The sequence below is a fragment of the Coffea arabica genome, chromosome 6c (genome assembly GCF_036785885.1).
Source record: "Coffea arabica cultivar ET-39 chromosome 6c, Coffea Arabica ET-39 HiFi, whole genome shotgun sequence".
In the NCBI taxonomy this organism is placed as follows: Eukaryota; Viridiplantae; Streptophyta; class Magnoliopsida; order Gentianales; family Rubiaceae; genus Coffea; species Coffea arabica.
In genome coordinates this window covers 38,995,053-39,015,753 of record NC_092320.1, presented here as the reverse complement: position 1 = coordinate 39,015,753, position 20,701 = coordinate 38,995,053, and positions in this window count along the sequence as shown.

Genomic DNA, 20,701 nt, shown 5'->3' with positions numbered 1-20,701 from the left:
CCAAAACAGAAATTGATTGCACTTAATCACTTTTTCCACCTCCTAGAGTCATTAAACATCATTTCCAATCATCATACATGACCACCCAATCATATCCCTATGAAAACAGAAAAATCCCCAAAAATAATAAAACTTCACCAATTCAACCAAACTCAAGAAATAATCCATGAAATTGCATCTTATAACACCACTAATCATGAATTGAACATCATTAGAGGAAGGAGAGGTGTTCATCCACCACTTACCTTAGCAAAACAAGAGGGAGAGCTACTTGTCACCTTAAGCTTCCAAACAACTTCACCAAACAACTCACTATCACTAAAAGAAGAGGTTTTATGGAGTAGAAACTAGATCAAGCAAGTGTTTTGGAGGATTTGAGCTAGATAATTGCCAAACTTTGAAGAGGTTTTTCTTCCTTCTTTGCTAGAGAGAGAATCAGCCAAGAGGTTGAAGACAAGAATGAATTTTGTGTGATTTTTGAGATATTTAAGCAATTGGTCAAAAAGTCAAGAAAATGAATAGTAAGTCATAAGCTATTTCCAATACAATGGTGACACTTGTCACCTCCATAAATGCAATCTTATCTTTTCTTTTTCCTCTCACATCAATCAATTCACATCCTCTACTTATCCCTTAACACCCGATAAATTTTACACAGTATCCGGAATTTAACCTAATTGGCCGAATTTTTCCGAACTTTGCGCACTTGTGGGTCCCACGTCCGTTATATATTCTTAATTTTCTAAAAACTCTCCAATACTAGGAAAATCATTTTAAAACTATTTTTGCTCATAAACTTTATCTGGGGAATTTTTCTAATCAAGAAAATGTAGAAAAGGCGGGCGATTAAAAAAAAATATAAACCCTAGAAAATTAGAAAATTTCCGGGTTCTCAAACTCTTTTTTTTTTCGGGGCGTCACAAAGAGACTAAACAATTTCCAAGAAAGTGACAAGATCCACTAGTACTCTTTCTATCTACACGACACCCTTCAAAATCAGCATCCGAATAACCATATAGTGCAAACTCACTGGATTTAGCATACCAAAGACCATAGTCTAATGTACCTTTCAAATACCTAAAAATTCTTTTTACAGCATTCAAATGTGATTCTTTTGGACACGATTGAAATCTAGCACACAAGCAAACAGCAAACATGATATCCGGTCTACTTGCAGTTAAATAGAGTAAGCTTCCGATCATACCTCTATAATGCTTTTCATCCACATGATTACCTTCTTCATCTTTGTCAAGCTTTGTAGAAGTGCACATTGGAGTTCCAACTTGCTTTGAGTCCTCCATGCCAAACCTTTTCAGTAATTCCTTGGTATACTTTGCTTGATTTATAAAAATTCCCTCAAGAGCTTGATGTATTTGAAGTCCAAGGAAGAAATTTAATTCTCCCATCATACTCATTTCAAATTCATTTTGCATAGTGGTGGAAAACTCCTTACATAGATACTCATTAGTAGCACCAAAAATAATATCATCAACATATATTTGCACAATAAGAAGGTCATTCAACACATGCTTAGTAAAAAGTGTGGAGTCCACAATACCTCTTTTGAAACCTTTTTCAATCAAGAACCCACTTAATCTTTCATACCAAGCTCTTGGAGCCTGTTTTAAACCATATAAAGCTTTAAAAAGTTTAAAAACATGACTTGAAAATTTTGTATTTTCAAAACCGGGGGTTGATCCACATACACTTCTTGATCAATAAAACCATTTAAAAAGGCACTTTTAACATCCATTTGAAACAATTTGAAACCTTTGAAGCAAGCAAAAGCAAGAAGCATTCTAATAGATTCTAATCTTGCTACGGGAGCAAATGTTTCATCAAAATCAATTCCTTCTTCTTGTGCATATCCTTTAGCAACTAATCTGGCTTTATTTCTTACAACAACACCTTTATCATCCAACTTATTTCTAAAAATCCACTTTGTGCCAATGATAGGTTGATTTTGAGGTCTATCAACAAGTGTCCAAACTTCATTTCTCTCAAATTGATTAAGTTCCTCTTGCATAGCCAAAATCCAGTTTTCATCCTTTAAAGCCTCATTGATATTTTTAGGTTCAAAAAGAGAAACTAAAGCAAAATTATCAATCAATTTTCTAGATGAGGAATGAGTGTTTACCTTCTCGGATGGATCACCAATTATAAGCTCTTTTGGATGATTTTGGCTGAATTTCCAAGCCTTGGGAAGATCTTTGAGTGGATCATCATTTTTGTCTTCATCTTCTTCTTCTTGATCATTATGAACTTCATTTTCCATTTCAGTTGCTGCTGGTTTAGAACTTCCTTCATTTCCAATTGATAGCTTTTCCATTCCTTCTCGAACACCTACATCATCATCCTCACACAAACTTTTGGAATTATCATCATTGGCTTCATCAAATGTTATATGTATAGCTTCTTCAATCACAAGTGTCCTTCTATTAAAAACTCTATATCCTCTTTTATTCTCACAATACCCCAAAAATATTCCTTCATCAGATTTTTTGTCAAACTTACCAAGATGTTCCTTTAGATTCAAAATAAAACATTTACAACCAAATACTTTGAAATAACCAACGGTAGGTTTCTTATCAAAAATCAGCTCATAAGGAGTTTTCTTTAAAATAGGTCTCAAGAGTATTCTATTCATCACATAACATGCAGTGTTTACCGCTTCAGCCCACAGATATTTGGGCAACCTACATTCATTCAACATAGTTCTAGCAGCCTCTTGGACAGTCCTATTTTTCCTTTCTACAACACCATTTTGCTGTGGAGTCCTTGCAATAGAGAACTCATGTGTTATACCATTATGATCACAAAATTCTGGAAAACCACAATACTTGAATTCCGTCCCATTATCACTTCTAATCCTAACAACTTTTAACCCAAGCAGATTTTGCACTTTAGCAAACATTGAAGTAAAATTCTTGAAGGCATCATCTTTATGAGCAAGAAATATCACCCAAGTGTATCTAGAATAATCATCAACAATTACAAAACAATATTTCTTACCTCCCAAGCTAGTGATTTGAGTGGGACCAAATAAATCAAGATGCAAGAGTTCCAAAGGTTTTGAAGTAGATACACACATTTTTGGTTTAAAAGAAATTTTTGTTTGCTTCCCAAATTGACATGCATCACATATTTTGTCCTTATCAAAACTAATTTTTGGCAAGCCTCTAACCAACTCCTTTTTCGAAATTTCCTTTAGTAAATCCATGTTAAAATGACAAAGTCTTCTATGCCATAACCAAGGATCTTCATTTGAAGCTTTAAGACATTTTAAGTTAGAAGAATCAACTTTATCAAGAATCACAATATATATGTCATTAAACCTCTTCCCTTTGAACACAACATTATATTTGGAATCAAGTACAATGCATTCATGCTTTTTAAACAACACATACAAGTCTTTATCACACAATTGACTAACACTAAGCAAGTTATAACCTAAGTTATCAACCAAGAGCACATTATGAACAAAAGTTTCACCATCCTTACCAACATCACCTATTCCAATTGTCTTAGCTTTCACATCATCACCAAATGTTACCTTTCCACTTGATTTTGATTTCAGCTTTATGAACAAGGAAGGATCACCGGTCATGTGCCTTGAGCAGCCGCTATCAATAAACCATTTTGACTTGTTTGATCCTTTAACCTGAAAAGATAACGTGTTTGGTACCCTTTTTTAATTTTTGGGTCCATAATAGTTAGCATTGTATCTAACTAACCACATGCACTTCATCCCTTTGTTCAGATTTCTTTTCACATAGCAATTACCTTTCAAATGCCCTCTTTGACAACAAAAACCACACATAATGGAAGAGTCCTTAACATGTACTGGTTTGATATATCTCAATCCACCTCTTCTATATGTTGTGAAATCATGTGCAATTTTGTTGTGTGCAAATGTTCTTTGAAAAGTAGTAGGATGGGTAAATAACATGTTCCTTTTGCTAGACTCCTGCTTTCTTGCTTTCAAAGTCTCATCCAAGTTGTCCATCCTTTTTTTCAAATCACCCTGTCTTTCCTTCAGCATTTCACAAATATTTGTCTTTCTATCAAGCTCATCTTGAACATTACATCCGGCTCTTACTAGACTTTCATTGTCGGTCTTTAGTTGTTTATTTTGTTGAAAAAGACTTGCATTTTCTTGAATGAGAAAAGCCATTTTCTGTTTTAACTGCTTGTTTTTATCATAAGATTCCTTCAAGGCATTATGCAGTTTTTCAACAAAAGATTCAAGATCATCATCTTCATCATTATCACTTTCAGATTGAGAGTGTGTGGAAGTTACCTCATTATTTCCAATAGCCAAGAAGGCCATTTGAGCTGATTCTTCCTCTTCTTCAACTTCCCCTTCGGAGTTGCATTCATTCCAAGTAATCTGAAAGTTGTTGAATCTTGGCTTTCGATCAGCTTTTCCATCTTTCATTTTCTTCATGGGGCATTCATTTGCATAGTGTCCAATCTGTCCACATTCGAAGCATTTGTCCAACTGTTTCTTGTTGAAATCTTGTTTTCCTTTGTACTTTGCGATAGATGGCTGATTCTGGAATTGATTGCTAGGTCCTCCCCTTCTAAACTTTCTTTTATTCAAGATTCTTTTGAAGCCTCTGGTGATGAGAGCAAGATCATTATCATCACCATCCGAGTCTTCATCATCCAGGTGAGCAGTATCATCTTCACCTTGAGTAGTCTTTAGAGCAATGTTTCTCTTTGCTTTAGCATCCTCTTCCTCCTGCACTTTAGATTTCAGTTTCAACTCATAAGAGGTTAGTGAGTTAATGATAGATTCAATAGGCACAGAACTTAAATCCTTAGCCTCCTCTATTGCAGTCACTTTATTTTCCCATTCTTTGCCCAATGCATTGAGAATTTTCCTGTTCTTCTCTCCCAAGGTGTACTCTTTGCCCAACGCTTCGAGATCTTTGATCAAGTCAGTGAACCTGCAATATATTTTGTCAATATCCTCAAGAGGTTCAATTTTAAATGATTCATATTTCGTGACCAAGATGGCCTTTTTCTGTTCTTTCACATTGTCACCACCCTCATGGATTTCTCTTAGTTTATCCCACATTTCTTTAGCCGATTTGCAGCCTTTTACTCTAATTGATTCATTTGAATCTAGGGCACTATAAATAACATTCATGGCATTGGCATTCAATGTGAGGTTTGTCCTATCTTGAGCATTCATTTCAGCTCTTGTTTTTGGCCGTAGCAACCCTGTATCTGCATCAAGAAAGTTAGCTTCATGCGGTCCTTCACTCACAATAAACCATAGTTCAATATCAATAGATTGCAAAAAGATAATCATCCGTTCTTTCCAGCTAACATAGTTAGAGCCACTGAACATGGGAGGCCTAGTAACAGATTGCCCCTCAACAAACATAGCATGACTGGTTGTCATCTTTACTCCAAGCCGTTAGAGCTTAATCTCAAGGAGACCAAGCTCTGATACCAATTGTAAGTCCCAAAGACAACCAAGAGGGGGGGTGAATTGGGTTGATTAAAATCCTAACCAAATTTATGCACTTTTTCTTTAATAAAAATTTACCTTCTTTTCTAGTAATGATTAACCAAGTAGATTAGAAGACAGGAGCAATATTGATCAGAAAAACAGGTATAGATAAGCAATGAGAATTTTATTAAACAGAAAAGTAAAATAGGGAATCAAACCAGGTGTCTACCAAGCTATCCTCAAACTTGAAGACGAAACACTAGGAAGAGCAACTTCTCTTTGATGAAAGAAGATCAACTAGATGTACAATGGAGGGAGCACTTCCTCCTTGCCCTAAGCCTCACTTAGTCAAGGTAGGAAATTTTACAATCACTCAGAAAACCCTCAACAAAGCTACACTAAAGATCCTTTCAACCACAAAAGAAATGCTCAACAGAAATTCACACCACTTTAATACAAATCTGCTTTGGAAACTATTTTCTAGCTAAAATATCTCTTGAGAACTTGTAAACAAAGTGTGCAAAAGTTCCTACTTGGTTCAGACCAGTTTGATTTTAAAGGGATCCAGAAATGGGCTTCATCAATGCTTCCAACGGATAGAAGGCAGCTGAAGAGTCAACTAGCCGTTGGGGCTGTCGGACGTCCGACGATCGAATCATCGTCCGAACCAATAGTCCGATGATAGCCAAGTTGAGGTTCGGACGTCCGATAAGTTTTTTGTCGTCCGACAGCACAGCGTCCGACCTTGGGCCGAGAGCTAGCAAGTTATCTTGAAATTTTTCGGACGTCCGATGCGGTTGATGAGCGTCCGATGGCAAGCGTCCGATCCTTCCGGACGTCCGATGCTTCCATGTGAGCGTCCGACGGTGCTTCCTTCCTGATGTTCTTTATCTTTTCGGACGTCCGACAGTTTCCTTTCGGCCGTCCGACCTGATTGTCCTGTTTTTGCTTCTCATTTTGGTTGTTTTGCATTTCATGACATATTTGAACCTGATTCTTGGATGGACAAAAAAAACACTTGTATTTGAAGAAGGTTAGACAAATATTTCAAAGTACCAAGAATGACAAACTAGACATACTTAAAAGACAATATCTTTGATCGAAACAAAACAATGACTAAATTCATTCATATTATTCCAATCTTGTTTGCCACATCCAAAGCAACGTAGTCAGGAGATAAACGAACATATGCTTTCTTTGTTCCAACAGACATCAAAGTGTTCACTTTCTTGGTCTGTATAAACAAACTTTTGTGATCATCAAAACCAAGAATAACAGAATTAAGGAAAAGTTAGGAAAAGCTAGGAAAGCAAAGTAGGCATGCAATTCACTTAACACGTTGGGTCACATAGGAGAGAAACAAAAGGGATAAAAGAAATTATACCGCCCCTTTGAATGGTGTCCAAATGAAAGAAAAATAGCTTCAAAATAATAAAAAGGTCAAGGTACCTCAAATAGTAAAGTATAACAAAGTCACCAAATCTCTCCTAATTGCAATTTAAATGAAATCAAATAATGCATAAGTTTCAAGAAAAGGACCCACCAAGGACCCAATTACCAACTAAAGACCCAATTGCAAACCTTAGTCAACCATTCGAATTCAATCGAAACATTTAAGCACTCCAAAGGTCCCAAGAGCCAAGAAAAGGTCAAACAACCAATTTATTTAGGGAAATTAAAGAAAATAGGCAAACACGAGCTCATTTGGTCATAAAACCCCTAAAGTCATGACTTAAGTGCAATTGACAAAGCATGGTAGTTAATTGAAACAAAACAAGCCATGAAGTTGTAGAGTTAAAACTTCCAAGGACCAGATTGAAGAAATTATTCAATTGGTTGGGTCATAGCGGCATTAGTTAGAAGCCAAGGGGTCAAAGTGCAATTCTTGGACATTTTCATGCATGCATACGAACAGATTTCCAAATTTCTGGTTACTATACTCCTGCCAATGTTTCCTATTGATCACCCAAACATCCTACACAAAACTTCAAACTCCGCATTTATTAGCTTCCTTAACACCAATCATCATGCACAAAAACTAATCGCAAAGATGATAATGAAACAAAGCAGAGAGTGACCATAGGATCAAACTTCTTGCTGCAAAAATTCTGTAACTAAAACATGCAAGATTACTATGGAAGCTCCTGCAAAACTCTCGGCAGCTTGCTAAGAAAATTCTGCACTAAACTAGTCACCGACTTTCATTTTTCAAGCACGGGTCTTAGCCTCAAAACACAACTTCAAATGGAAACAAGCTTAACCAACATCAAAACTTTGATCTAAAACCAAAAACCTGCTGGATCTTAGCATCTAAACATACAAAGAGAAGCTCAACCCAGCAGCTGTTTCGAGAAAGAAAATGGTGAAGAAAAATGCAGCAGCTTTTAGTTTCTTATACACTTTTAACATACCAAGGAAATGATTTAATGCAGTCCCCTATTTGTCCAAAAACTGGAATGAAAGAATGTAAAACAAAGGAGAGGGGAGACACTCAATCAGACACTCTTAAACGCAAAGTGCAGCAAGGTAACGTGACACTAACTACTCAAATGTGCAAGAATCGAAACCGGAAATTCCAACTCATTTCCAAATCAACAAAAATCATGTTATCTAAGCTTTTCATTGCTAAAACCTATCATTAAATCAACACCTAATCTTCTTCCAAGCAAACCAGGTGACGAAAATTGCTTGGTTGTCTTGGTTGCGGCAAGAAAACAGCAAAACATAATAACGTATGCAACATTCTTTCACTCCTTGGATTTCTGTCTTTTCGAAGTTTGTAAACAAGAGAAAAATAGATAGGTCCTTTTATTTACTCCAAATGTCAACTTCATTTTCAATGATTCAAACAAAGCAAACTCAAGCATCCAAACATACAAAATATTATAATAAAAACCTGCGACTTTCCTGATGCCAAACACGGGACATGAAGAATGAACAAAACATTCACATGATTGAAAACAACTTCAAATTAAACTCACTTGCAGATTTTTACTTGGAAAATTCACAATACAAAAACCATAGTTTTAGTTCTTTTCCCACCACCGACAGATTCACAAGCAAAACATCCATGGTAGAGGGCAAACAAAAGCAAGCATCGCAGCAAAGTTTCAACCTTTCTAACATGATTTTTTATAATCTAGGGACAGAGAAACAAATGAAAGGCGTTACCTTTATCTCTTTCAAAGGGAAAATCAGGATCTGGGATGATGAATAGGGTGTCCTTGCTCCAGAGAATGTCAACTGATACAGAATGGAGGTCCAGTTGATTCCTTCTGCAATTTCCAACTGAGGATCTCCCTTGCTTTCCCTATCTTCACGCCCTCACAAACTCTCTATTCCTCTTTTCCTTCCTCTTTTCCAAACTTTGTGGCTGCCAACTCTCGTGCTTTTCTCAGCCGTCAACCTCTCCTGCTTTCCTTTTCCCTTCATCAGTTTTCTTCTTCTTGCTTTTTTAGTTTTTCAACCGCCGTTTCCTTTTCATTCCCTCTGTTTCCGGTTCTTCTTAAAGCTGTCTCGATGTTTTCTAAATTCTAGCCCAACTCCCCGAAGCTTCTCTCCCAGATTTCCTAGCCTTCTCTATCTCACCAGTGGTTCTTACCTAGCTACCGTCACCTTTTCCCCTCGGTTCTCAGCCGTTCTCTCTCTTGTCTTCTCTCCTCCCTCACCTTAATCAGCCGCCAGTCCTATTTCTGATTTTCATCTGTCACTCCCCCCAGCTCCCTCTCTCTGTTGCGGCTACCCTTTCTTTTCTCTTTTATATCAACTCCCCAATCTCCTAAACCCTCACCCCAATGGTGAGGATGAAGGGCCTGTCCTTCCTTCACATCCAGCCATCCAACGGGGCCTCTGTGATTGTGCTTTGCACGCTGGAAAAAATTGCAGCGTGCATGCCGCGATACCCCTTTTTTTTTATTTTAACTAGTTTATTAATTAAACCAAAATGATAATAATAATAACAATAATAATAACAAAACCCACTTAATTAACATTGGATAAAATAAACAAACTAGAAACAACAAAATGCAATTTTTTCATTTTCCATTTTCATCATTTTTTCCTTTTTTCTTTTTTTCTTTTTTTTCTGAATGAACCAAACAAAAACAAAATTTAAATTAAGTAGAAATGACTAAAATAGATAAATAAAAACAAAATGCTATTTTTTCTTTTTCTTTTTCCTCTTTTTTCATGATTTTTCCTTTTTTCATATTTTCATGATTTTCTACGCTAAAACTTAAAAAACAAAAACTAAAAAACTAAAAAGTAAATAAAACTAAAAATAAAATAAAATAACATCTAAAGGGGCAAAACAAAAATGCAAACCATTTAAAACAAAAATCATGAAATAGACAAGACTTATCACTAAAACGAAGCATATAAATCAATTCAAAATTTGGTGTCTACAGTTTGCCCCTCTTTGTCTGAGTTTTGGAAAAACTTGAGACAAAGAAGTAGACACCAAATACTTACCTGTGTTATTTGGCTGTGAACGACTCGAACGATGGGGACTGACCCCTGACAGGAAATTTTAAAATCGGGACTGACCCGAGACAGAAATTTAAACGGGACTGACCCGGACAGGAATTTAGACGGGACTGACACGAACAGAAATTTAAACGGGACTGACCCGAACAAGAATTTAAACGGGACTGACCCGAACATGAATTTAAACGGGACTGACCCGGACAGAAATTAAATGGGACTGACCCGAACAGAAATTTAAAATGGGATAGACCCAAACGGAAATGTAAAAATGGGATAGACCCAAACAGAAATGTAAATGAAGTGCTCACTGGCGGGACTGACCCATGTTCAGTGGCAAAATAAAAATAAAAAGGAAAATGCTCACTAGTGGGACTAACCCACGACTAGTGGCGATGAAAACGAAATGCTTACCGACGGGACAAACCCAACTCCAGTAGTAATGAGAATGCTTACTGGCGGGACAAACCCAGCTCCAGTAGTAATGAAAATGAAATGCTTACTGGCGGGACAAACCCACGCTCCAGTAGCGATGTAAATGAAATGTTGATATGTTTGAAAAAGCTGTATAAGACTTGCTTGGAAAATTATCCAAAGATTTGCCCTAGTGTAATGAATTGGTCAGTGCGATAGAACCCAGTTCTGCCGAGATTGGCGGGATAAAACCCAGTTCCAACGTGATAAGCGGTCAGCGGGATAGAACCCAGTTCTGCCGAGGTTAGCGGGATAAAACCCAGTTCCAACGTGATAAGCGGTCAGCGGGATAGAACCCAGTTTTGCCGAGGTTGGCGGATAAAACCCAGTTCCAACGTGATAAGCGGTCAGCGGGATAGAACTCAGTTCTGCCGAGGTTGGCGGGATAAAACCCAGTTCCAACGTGATGTAAGCGGTCAGCGGGATAGAACCCAGTTCTGCCGAGATTAGCGGGATAAAACCCAGTTCCAACGTGATAAGCGGTCAGCGGGATAGAACCCAGTTCTGCCGAGTTTGGCGGGATAAAACCCAGTTCCAACGTGATAAGCGGTCAGCGGGATAGAACCCAGTTCTGCCGAGGTTGGCGGGATAAAACCCAGTTCCAACGTGATATAAGCGGTCAGCGGGATAGAACCCAGTTCTGCCGAGGTTGGCGGGATAAAACCCAGTTCCAATAGCAAAGAAAATGAAATGTTTAGACAATCGGACAGCGGGATCAAACCCGAGCCTGCCGTGATGAACTTGATTTGATTTTTTGATTTTTTGATTTTTTGATTTTTTGATTTTTTGATTTTTTGTTTTTTTGATTTTTTGAGAGAGACTTGTCGAAATAATATGCCCCTGTGTGGGTTGAGTTTTTGCAACTTGAGTCCATAGTTGATTCTGCATTGCCGTGTTGTTGTACCCTTTGATCGAATTTGCTTGCAACATTTTTCAATCTGCCTTTATTCCTTGGAGAACTCTTTCCGACACCAATTCCAGTGCGAGGTGTGATTGCTTTCATTTGTGCATGCAATTTTTCTGCAAGAGAGAAAAAACAAAGAAATTGCCACCATCATTTGATCCGTTTTCCTTCGAGAATCGTGTAAACATGAGTCTTTCGACGCCTTTATCAACTTTTGCTGCGGCAGCCGGTTGAGTTGGATTTCTAACCCTGAGGCTTTCCCGATTTTCAAACTGACCAGGTATGTGCATTGCTATATTGTGAAGTCTGTGTAGCTGGCTTGGCTGAATTTCAACTGTTCCCAAAAGGTGACTGAATCCAAACATACTTTTTGCAATAAACCACGGGGATTGTCATTCACCACAATTCAATGATAAAAAATGAGGTATGCAAGAAAATTCACATGTCATGTAAAAATGAATATGCACAAGAATGCACACCTACCAGTTGTGCTTAAATTCTACAAAAATGCCATGAATGCAAGTAATTTGGAAAAAATGAGTTTCCTAAAAATGTATTTGCAAAAGAATATTTTACAAAATGACACAGCTTTGGCCAACAGATGTCATATTCGAATCTCTGGGTATCCTTGTTCTAGGATTCAGTATTGGTAGAAGCATGACAAAAATGAGGAGAAATCCACATGAACCAGGTTGCCAGCCGTTCCTCCTCGTGCTCGCTTACTGCAAAAACCTTACCTTGGCGCCCTTTCGGGTTTTCACCAAGGTTGCCCCCATCCTTTTTGTTTTTGTTTTGTTTTTCCTTTTCTTTTTCTCTGTTCTTTTTTTTTCTTCTTTCTTTTGAGTTGCCCTTTCGGGTTTTTACCTAAGGAATCAATGGAAGAGCTCAACCATAATCGCCTCAGAAATGTAAGTTGAAAAAATGCTGACATCAGTAAAATGCGTTTCCCTTATAGACTTAAGCGAAGGCACTATGAACATCACTTGTCAGTTGATTAGCAAACTTTCCAATAGAAATATAACAAGTGACGAAAGCCAGGACTTTGGGCTTTTGTAATGAGGTCAGGTGGGGGTTTTTTCAAGAAAAGTTGAGGCTTGAAAGCGAATTTTAATGAGAAGTGTGAAATAACCTGAGATTGCATCATTTTGAAATTATCTGCAATTTTGAACGAAACCGAGGAAATTTGCCCCAGTTTGATTGGATATTTCTTTCTTTGCATTTTCTTCATTGCATTCTTCTCACTTTTTGCATTTTTCTTTCAAAAACTAAATTTGCCCCAGTGTGGGGTTCTCTTTTCCTTTTCATCTCTCTTTCAAGATAAATTTGCCCCAGTATAGGGTTTTTTCTTTTTTTTTCTGATCATTTTTTCCAAAATGAATTTGCCCCAGTGTGGGGTTTGCAATTCTCAGGGGCTGCCAAACGAAAAAATTATTGTTCTGATAGATCAAAAGGGACGACTAGGGATGAAATGTTTTGATTGGAAAGGAAGATGGCCTGACTTTTGCCTCGTCTCTTGCATGATTTCTTAGAAGTAATTTGCATAATCAAATAAAGAATTTCTTACACATGTCTGAGTTGATAGGTTGAGAGAATGTCTGTCTATCCATGAATGCCCCGTCAGGTAATACCTTTTGAACATCCAATGAGCTTTGCCAATTTGAAACAAACTTGCCTTCGACTTCATCTTTCATTACTTTAGCACTTTGTTCCCTTCTTCAGAAGATCGGTGGCGGCCCCTTTTATTATGAACACAGGCCATGAATTTTGACAAAATTGGTTATGGTATATAGTATTCAACTGCTTTTCATCAATCAGAATCAATCGTTGATGACACTGCTTTAACCAATCAACTTTCAGCCTGGCCGGAAAGGGATTTTCTCAAATGAAGGGATTTCTCAAATGAAGGGATTTTTCAATGAATGGATTTTTCAATGGTTTTCTCAATGAAAGCTTTCTCAATGAAGGGTTTTATTATTGAAGGCTTTCTCAAAGAAGAGATTTCTCAATGAAGGGATTTTCTCAAATGGGAAGGGACTTTCCAATGTATGGCTTCCTCAAAGAAAGGATTTCTCAACGAGGGGATTTTTAGTGAAGGGTTTTCTCAATGAAGGCTTTCTCGAAGAAGAGATTTCTCAATGAAGGGACTTTTCAATGTATGGCTTCATCGGATTCCAGAACAATGATATTCAAAGGGTCAAGTAATTTCATCTTTGGCCATCTTAAAGAATAATCAAATAAACAAATAAACAAATTATGCATTTCATGAAACTCCAAATCAAAGCAGAAACAAGACAAAATTCAATTGCAAAAGATGCTTTCGTTAAGCTATTTACATATGCAAGAAAAAGTTTTCGTGAATTTTAGTAAATGACAACCCCTAGATTCATCGAAATTTCCTTCGAGAGGGAGGATAATCAGCCATCCAAATTGTGCAGAGCTCCTTCAGGATTTTCAAATTTCGTCATTGGATGTGGATGCCTCAAAGGTGTCTTTGTGTTCGGGAAAGGGGTTTGTACTTATGTTCGGTCCTTGTTCTGCACTTCTTCTAATCAATATTTCCCCCGCCTCGATCATTTCTTGGACTTTCTGTTTAAGTGCTCTACAATCAGTAGTTGGGTGACCAGGTGCTCCCGAATGATAGGCACAAGTGTACTGTGGGTTATATCCGCCAGAGATACCATGGTAGGCTGGAGGGGGAATTTCGCCGATTTTACCGGCGGCTTTTAATTGTTCATATAATTGGTCCAAAGGCCTGCCAAGATTGGTGAATGTTCGAGAACGATTTTGAACGTGGGTTTCAGTATGTTGGGGGTAGTTGTAGATGGGTCTGTTTGGTCGGGGAAATTGTTGATTGTAAGGAGGTCGAGGTCGAACTTGTTGGAAGTGAGGTTGAGATATTTGAAAAGGGGCCATAGGCGAGTTGTTGTAATTAGGGCGAGGTCGAGGATGAGTGGTATTGGTGTGGTAAACAGGTTGAGGACTTGAATAGTAAGGGTAAGGGTTTGAGTAGGTAGGGTATTGTCTAGGTCTGGGTCTTGAAACAGGGTTTCGATTCCAGACAAAAGCAGTTTCCCCCTCTTGCTTTTTGAATTGTTGCTTCTTCCCATTACTACCTTGGTTTTGCAAGGCATCCAACTGGGATTTGAGGGCAGACACATTAACAATCTTTCCAGCCTTCACGAAGTCATCAAACTCTTCAAGCTTATTGACAATAGCGGCAAACGAGCATCCAGTCATGCGGAAAATTTCTTCAAAGTACGGCGGATCATGTGCTTTAATGAAAGTGCGTATGATTTCGTCCTCGGTCATTGGTGGCTCGACTTTTGCAGCTATTTTTCTCCACCTTTTGGCATAAGTCTTGTGATCCTCGGAAGGTTTTCTCTTTATCCCTTCCAACGTGGTTCGTGTCGGAGCCAGCTCGCAATTATACTCGTATTGCCTTACAAACGCATTGGACAAGTCCAGCCAGGTCTTTGCCTCTTCGGGTTTCAGCTTGGAATACCAGTCGAGTGCATCCCCCTCCAAACTTTCTGGGAATAGCCTCAAAGGCAGATTTTCATCATCTGTTGGCCTACCCAACTTGTTGGCGAACAATCGGAGGTGTGTCTTGGGATTGCCTGTCCCATCATACTTGTTAAACTTCGGAGTTTTGAACCCCTCAGGCAATTGCACATTTGGAAAGAGACAAAGCTCATCATAGTCCAATACTCCTTGCTTGTTTAAACCCTGACTTTTCCTCATAAATTCATCAAAACGGTCAAGGCGCTTGAGCAACTTCATATCAACAGGAGCAGAACATTTTCCTATCTCTGGCTTGTTTTGAATGGTATGGTCTGGCAAGAAAGGCTCAGCAGTAGCGCGATAAAAAGTGTGCGGCTCAGGGGGTATATTTGAGGTGATGTGAGGTTGTGGGCCTTGCATGTAAGTAGGGAAAAATGAAGGATCAGGAGGGTAAGTGTATGGCAAATGTATGGTGGGATATGTGAAAGTTCCTTCAGGTGGAATAGGAAAAGATGGAGTAACGGTGACTTGAGTTGAAGGGATGACAAATGGCTCTGGCTCAGGCTGCCTGCCGGGTACGGGCTCGGGTTCAACTCCGCTGCTAATTAACTCGTCAATCAACCTTCTTTGGGTTGCCATCTCTGTGACAGCCCCCAACATCAAGATCATATTAAACCAGAAAAATTCCCAATAAAATAAAAACTTCACCAAAACAAGCCAAATCAAGAGATAAATCACATTTTCAAACACTCAAGCCACTTCTAAGCATCATATAACCATTATTAGAGGTAGTAGGGTGTTCAAGCAACACTTACCAAGAAATCAAGAGAGAGAGGGATTGTGGACACCTTAGCTTCTCCAAAAAATTTCACCAAATCACTTACTAGCACCAACTAGAGGGAATTTATGGAGTAGAAACTAGTTTAAGTAATTTTCTTGGAAGATTTGAGCTAGTTTGAAGCTTGAAACTTGGAGAAGTTTTCTTCCTTTTCCTTGCAAGAGGTTCGGCCATGAGAGAGAGAAGAAATGGTGATTTTTGTGAAATTTTAAGATATTTAATCACTTGGTAAAAAAGTCAAAAAGTGAATAGTGTCCAACCAATCAAATGGTGACACTTGTCACTTCATAAATGAATCTCTATCTCTTTGTTTCCCCCTCATACCAATCCAAATAACATCCTCTACTTATCTCTTAACACTCGATAAATTAACTCCAGTATCCAAAACTTAACCTTATTGGCCGAATTTTTCCGAACTTTTCGCACTAGTGGGTCCCACGTCCACTATTTACTCTTAATTTTCTAAAATTTCTCCAATGCTAGGAAAATCATCTTAAAACTATAATTGCTCATAAAATTCACTAAGAAAATATTTCTAAGCCAGAAAATGCAGAAAACATGCAATTAAGGGGAAATAAACCCTAGGAAAATAATTAGGGTTTTACGGGTTCTCACACTCTCCCCCCCTTAAAAGAATTTCGTCCTCGAAATTCCTTATCAGCGGAATCCATCAAATCTAAGGTACCCAACGGATCGTACCTTCTGCGTCCTCAGACGAGTCAGGGACCTGATGCTGCTCTAGAGAATATACTCGAGCTGGTGCCTTCGATCCCGTCCCTTCTCCTTTCGTCTGTCCAGGGTTGCTCTTGGCGGGTTGCTGAGAATTGGGCTTGGTTGGTGGCAGAGTCCCTCTCCGCTCGCGCAGGCGAGCTGGACAGTTAGCAATCCGATGTTCAGCGCTTCCACAGCGCAAGCATTTTCCTTCTTTCTTCCAGCAATTTGTTTCCGTATGACTTGGCCCTCCGCAATATCCACAGGGACCACGAGCAGCAGAGACCGTTCCTCCCTGAGGAACATCACGCGACACCCCTAGTTGTCGTACTCCTCCGTTTTCCTTTCCAATCTTAGGGGGTGTATTTGTACCTTCTTGTTCAGAGCTACTCCCAGGAAAGCCCCTTTTCTTGGTTTGGAAGTTTCTAACTTGTAGCCTCGCATCTTCAACCCGTTGAGCTTTCTCCACAGCGTCACTAAAGGTACTAAGTTGAGCTACAGCCAAATCCTTTTGAATCTCAACATTTAGCCCCTGAATAAAACGCCTTATTCGTCTTTGTTCGGTTATGATCAGTTCAGGCGCAAACTTAGACAACCGAGTAAATTGACTCTCATACTCGGCTACGGTTTGTGTTCCTTGGCGAAGCCGAATAAATTCATCTTCCTTCTTTTCTTGGATGAGAGGAGGGAAAAACTTGGCATTAAATTCTCTCATAAAGTTCGCCCACGTCCTCGGGGTTTGTTCTCTTTCCCATTTCATTCGAATGACATTCCACCAGGAACGGGCGGCTCCCTCTAGTTGAAAGACAGCAAATGTCACCTGTCTCTCCTCGGTATAGTGTAAGGCAGCGAAAATATCGATCATCTTCTCCAGCCACTTCTCAGCTACGTCAGGATCAGGGCCTCCAAGAAATTTGGGTGGGGAGAACTTCTGAAATCTCTCAAGGGCTCTATCCTCGCCCTCCATGTGATTACCAGGATTCCCAGGGTTAGGGTTAGGGTTTTGACCTTGTTGGTGCACCACTTGGGCTAGCAAAGTAGTCATTTGCTGCATGGCAGCAGCTATTTGGACATTGGGATCAACCCTAAGTTCAGGGTTTGGTCCAGATGAGGTTTCCCCAGTACCCCTTTCAGGTGTAGGTTGCCTATTTCCACGCCCACGGCCCCGTCCACTCCGTGTACCTTCCATGAGTTTTACTTGGTCTAGGCAATAATACTAAACCAAAATAAGCACGATGCATGTAAGTAACACTCAAAACTTTTATGATAACACACATTTATACATTCCAAACAAGATCAAAGCATATATATACAAGCCAGTCAAAATTAGGCCGCACACATACATACAGCTAGTTAAGTCAAGTACAAACATAGATGATCCACCGAGGAAAGGCCTTTCTAGTTCACCAAATCCTTTCTAACCTAGGCCCTCACATCTTTCGTATCCGGGCGCAAGAATCCCATCTAAGATAATTCACAACTCGAGCCGGCCGGTCCCAAGAGTAAACCATCTTTATTAAGGATTCCTACCCGACATACATACCTAGCTTCCTCGAGTCCCATGATAATGATTCGTACACTTATCACATGCCCGGTTCATAACTTACGCTCAAACGAGCACTTAGACATATTCATGAAATTAGGACCACAACACCACTTGACCCAGTCTCACTCCGTGCAGAGACCACGCGAAGTGGCTCTGATACCACTTGTGACAGCCCCCAACATCAAGATCATATTAAACCAGAAAAATTCCCAATAAAATAAAAACTTCACCAAAACAAGCCAAATCAAGAGATAAATCACATTTTCAAACACTCAAGCCACTTCTAAGCATCATATAACCATTATTAGAGGTAGTAGGGTGTTCAAGCAACACTTACCAAGAAATCAAGAGAGAGAGGGATTGTGGACACCTTAGCTTCTCCAAAAAATTTCACCAAATCACTTACTAGCACCAACTAGAGGGAATTTATGGAGTAGAAACTAGTTTAAGTAATTTTCTTGGAAGATTTGAGCTAGTTTGAAGCTTGAAACTTGGAGAAGTTTTCTTCCTTTTCCTTGCAAGAGGTTCGGCCATGAGAGAGAGAAGAAATGGTGATTTTTGTGAAATTTTAAGATATTTAATCACTTGGTAAAAAAGTCAAAAAGTGAATAGTGTCCAACCAATCAAATGGTGACACTTGTCACTTCATAAATGAATCTCTATCTCTTTGTTTCCCCCTCATACCAATCCAAATAACATCCTCTACTTATCTCTTAACACCCGATAAATTAACTCCAGTATCCAAAACTTAACCTTATTGGCCGAATTTTTCCGAACTTTTCGCACTAGTGGGTCCCACGTCCACTATTTACTCTTAATTTTCTAAAATTTCTCCAATGCTAGGAAAATCATCTTAAAACTATAATTGCTCATAAAATTCACTAAGAAAATATTTCTAAGCCAGAAAATGCAGAAAACATGCAATTAAGGGGAAATAAACCCTAGGAAAATAATTAGGGTTTTACGGGTTCTCACAATCTCGGTAGTCATTTCACCAAATTTAGTGAGCATTTCGGTTAGCTGAACCCCCAAACTCGTAGTCTCAGGCTGGGCGGTAGTAGCAGACCTATCTGATTGTTCCGGTTGTGAACTTATGTTTACACGACCCCTCTGGGCTTGACTACGGGATCGCGTTATGATGGGGCTTCGACGAGAAGCTATGTTTAAATATTACCTGAGAATTTTTGAAAGATTGCCTTTAGATTCAACCCTCGCTTAGTTATTCCAAAGAAAATAAAGAAAAGGAAAAGAAAAAGGCAAGAGTTAGTAGAAATTCAGAAAATTCGGATGCATGTCCTATGGGGGAACCCTTTTTGTGCCAAGGGTAGGCCTAGCATAAAAATGCAATCCTCTAGGATAGGCACTATACCATACCTGATGGATCTGATCAACTCATTGAGTGAAAAAATAATTTTGAAAATTTGGTCAATTGGATTGACGAGACATTTGTCAATATGAGGCCGATGTCCGAATGGATTGATCACTTTTGATCGATTCAAGAATTTGCAAAAACGCACGTGTTTGACCTTGACAAACTTCCTATCGAAGAGATTGGAGTTTGTTGACAAAATTTTTCAGTGAAGCACGGGTCAAAACCTCAGCTGATCAAATGGATGGATGCAATGGATGGTTTTCTCAAAAATCGACTAAGTTTTCGAATTTGAAATTGACATTGAAACCCTAATTGGTCAAATGGGTTGAATGAAATTGACAATTTATTTAAAAATCGACCGGATTACCCTAAAAAGGGAAACGGGTCAAATGAATTAAGTGAAGTTTAAAAACTTACTCAAAATTGACCGAATCATCCTAAAAAAGAAATTGGTCAAATGAGTTGAATGAAATCAAGAATTTATTCCAAATTGACCAGATCGCCCTAAAAGGGTAAATTGGTCAAATGAAATGAAATGAGGATTTATTCAAAAATCGACCGGATGACCCTAAAAAGGGTAAATTGGTCAAATGAATTGATGATTTATTCAAAAATCGACCGGATAACCCTAAAAAGGGTAAATTGGTCAAATGAATTGAATGGAATTGATGTATTCAAATTTGGGTTGAATTGTCCACCCATTGGTAGTTTCAAAATTCTATTGCGATGCATTAGCCTATGAGCCTTCTAAAATCAAATTTTAGTCTCGATTTATTTATCGTCTCAATAGGAGAAATCACTTGTGAATTTCCTTCAAATTAATGTCCTTTTACGCAAGGGAATTTTACCAATTTTGATAAAATGGCCAAAAAGTGATCATTAGACGCTCATATTCCTAAGATCGCTTTTATGAAGACGATCGGATCCTACCTTACCTTGTGCACTACCCCTTTGGATGGTACAAAATGTAAACGTGCAAGTCTCACTGGATTAAGTATCCGAGACACAAGGTGGTTTATTCCTGACACGGGATCCCCTAAATGGCATTCCCTTTCTAAGGTTATGCATGATGCCATTCTTATCAAAGCAGGGAAAAATGCAATTTGAAATGAGACGTGACCTAAAGAACCCTTTATTTGCCTAGGGTAAGCCTAAAATGGTATGTCATTATTAATTTATGAACAAAATATACCGAAATTTCTAAACGTGCAAGAGCCTATCTATAAGGGTAGGCCCTAAAAGAAGGTCATGTCAGACCTCTTATTTCCTAACGTTTGTGAATGCAAAAGACAAAAGACAAGGAAAGTTAGTTCAACACATAATCACATAACACGTTGGTCAATAAACAATAAAAAGCAACAAAGATAGATAAGGAAAAAGGGTTAGGACCCCTCCCCTCGTGAATAGTG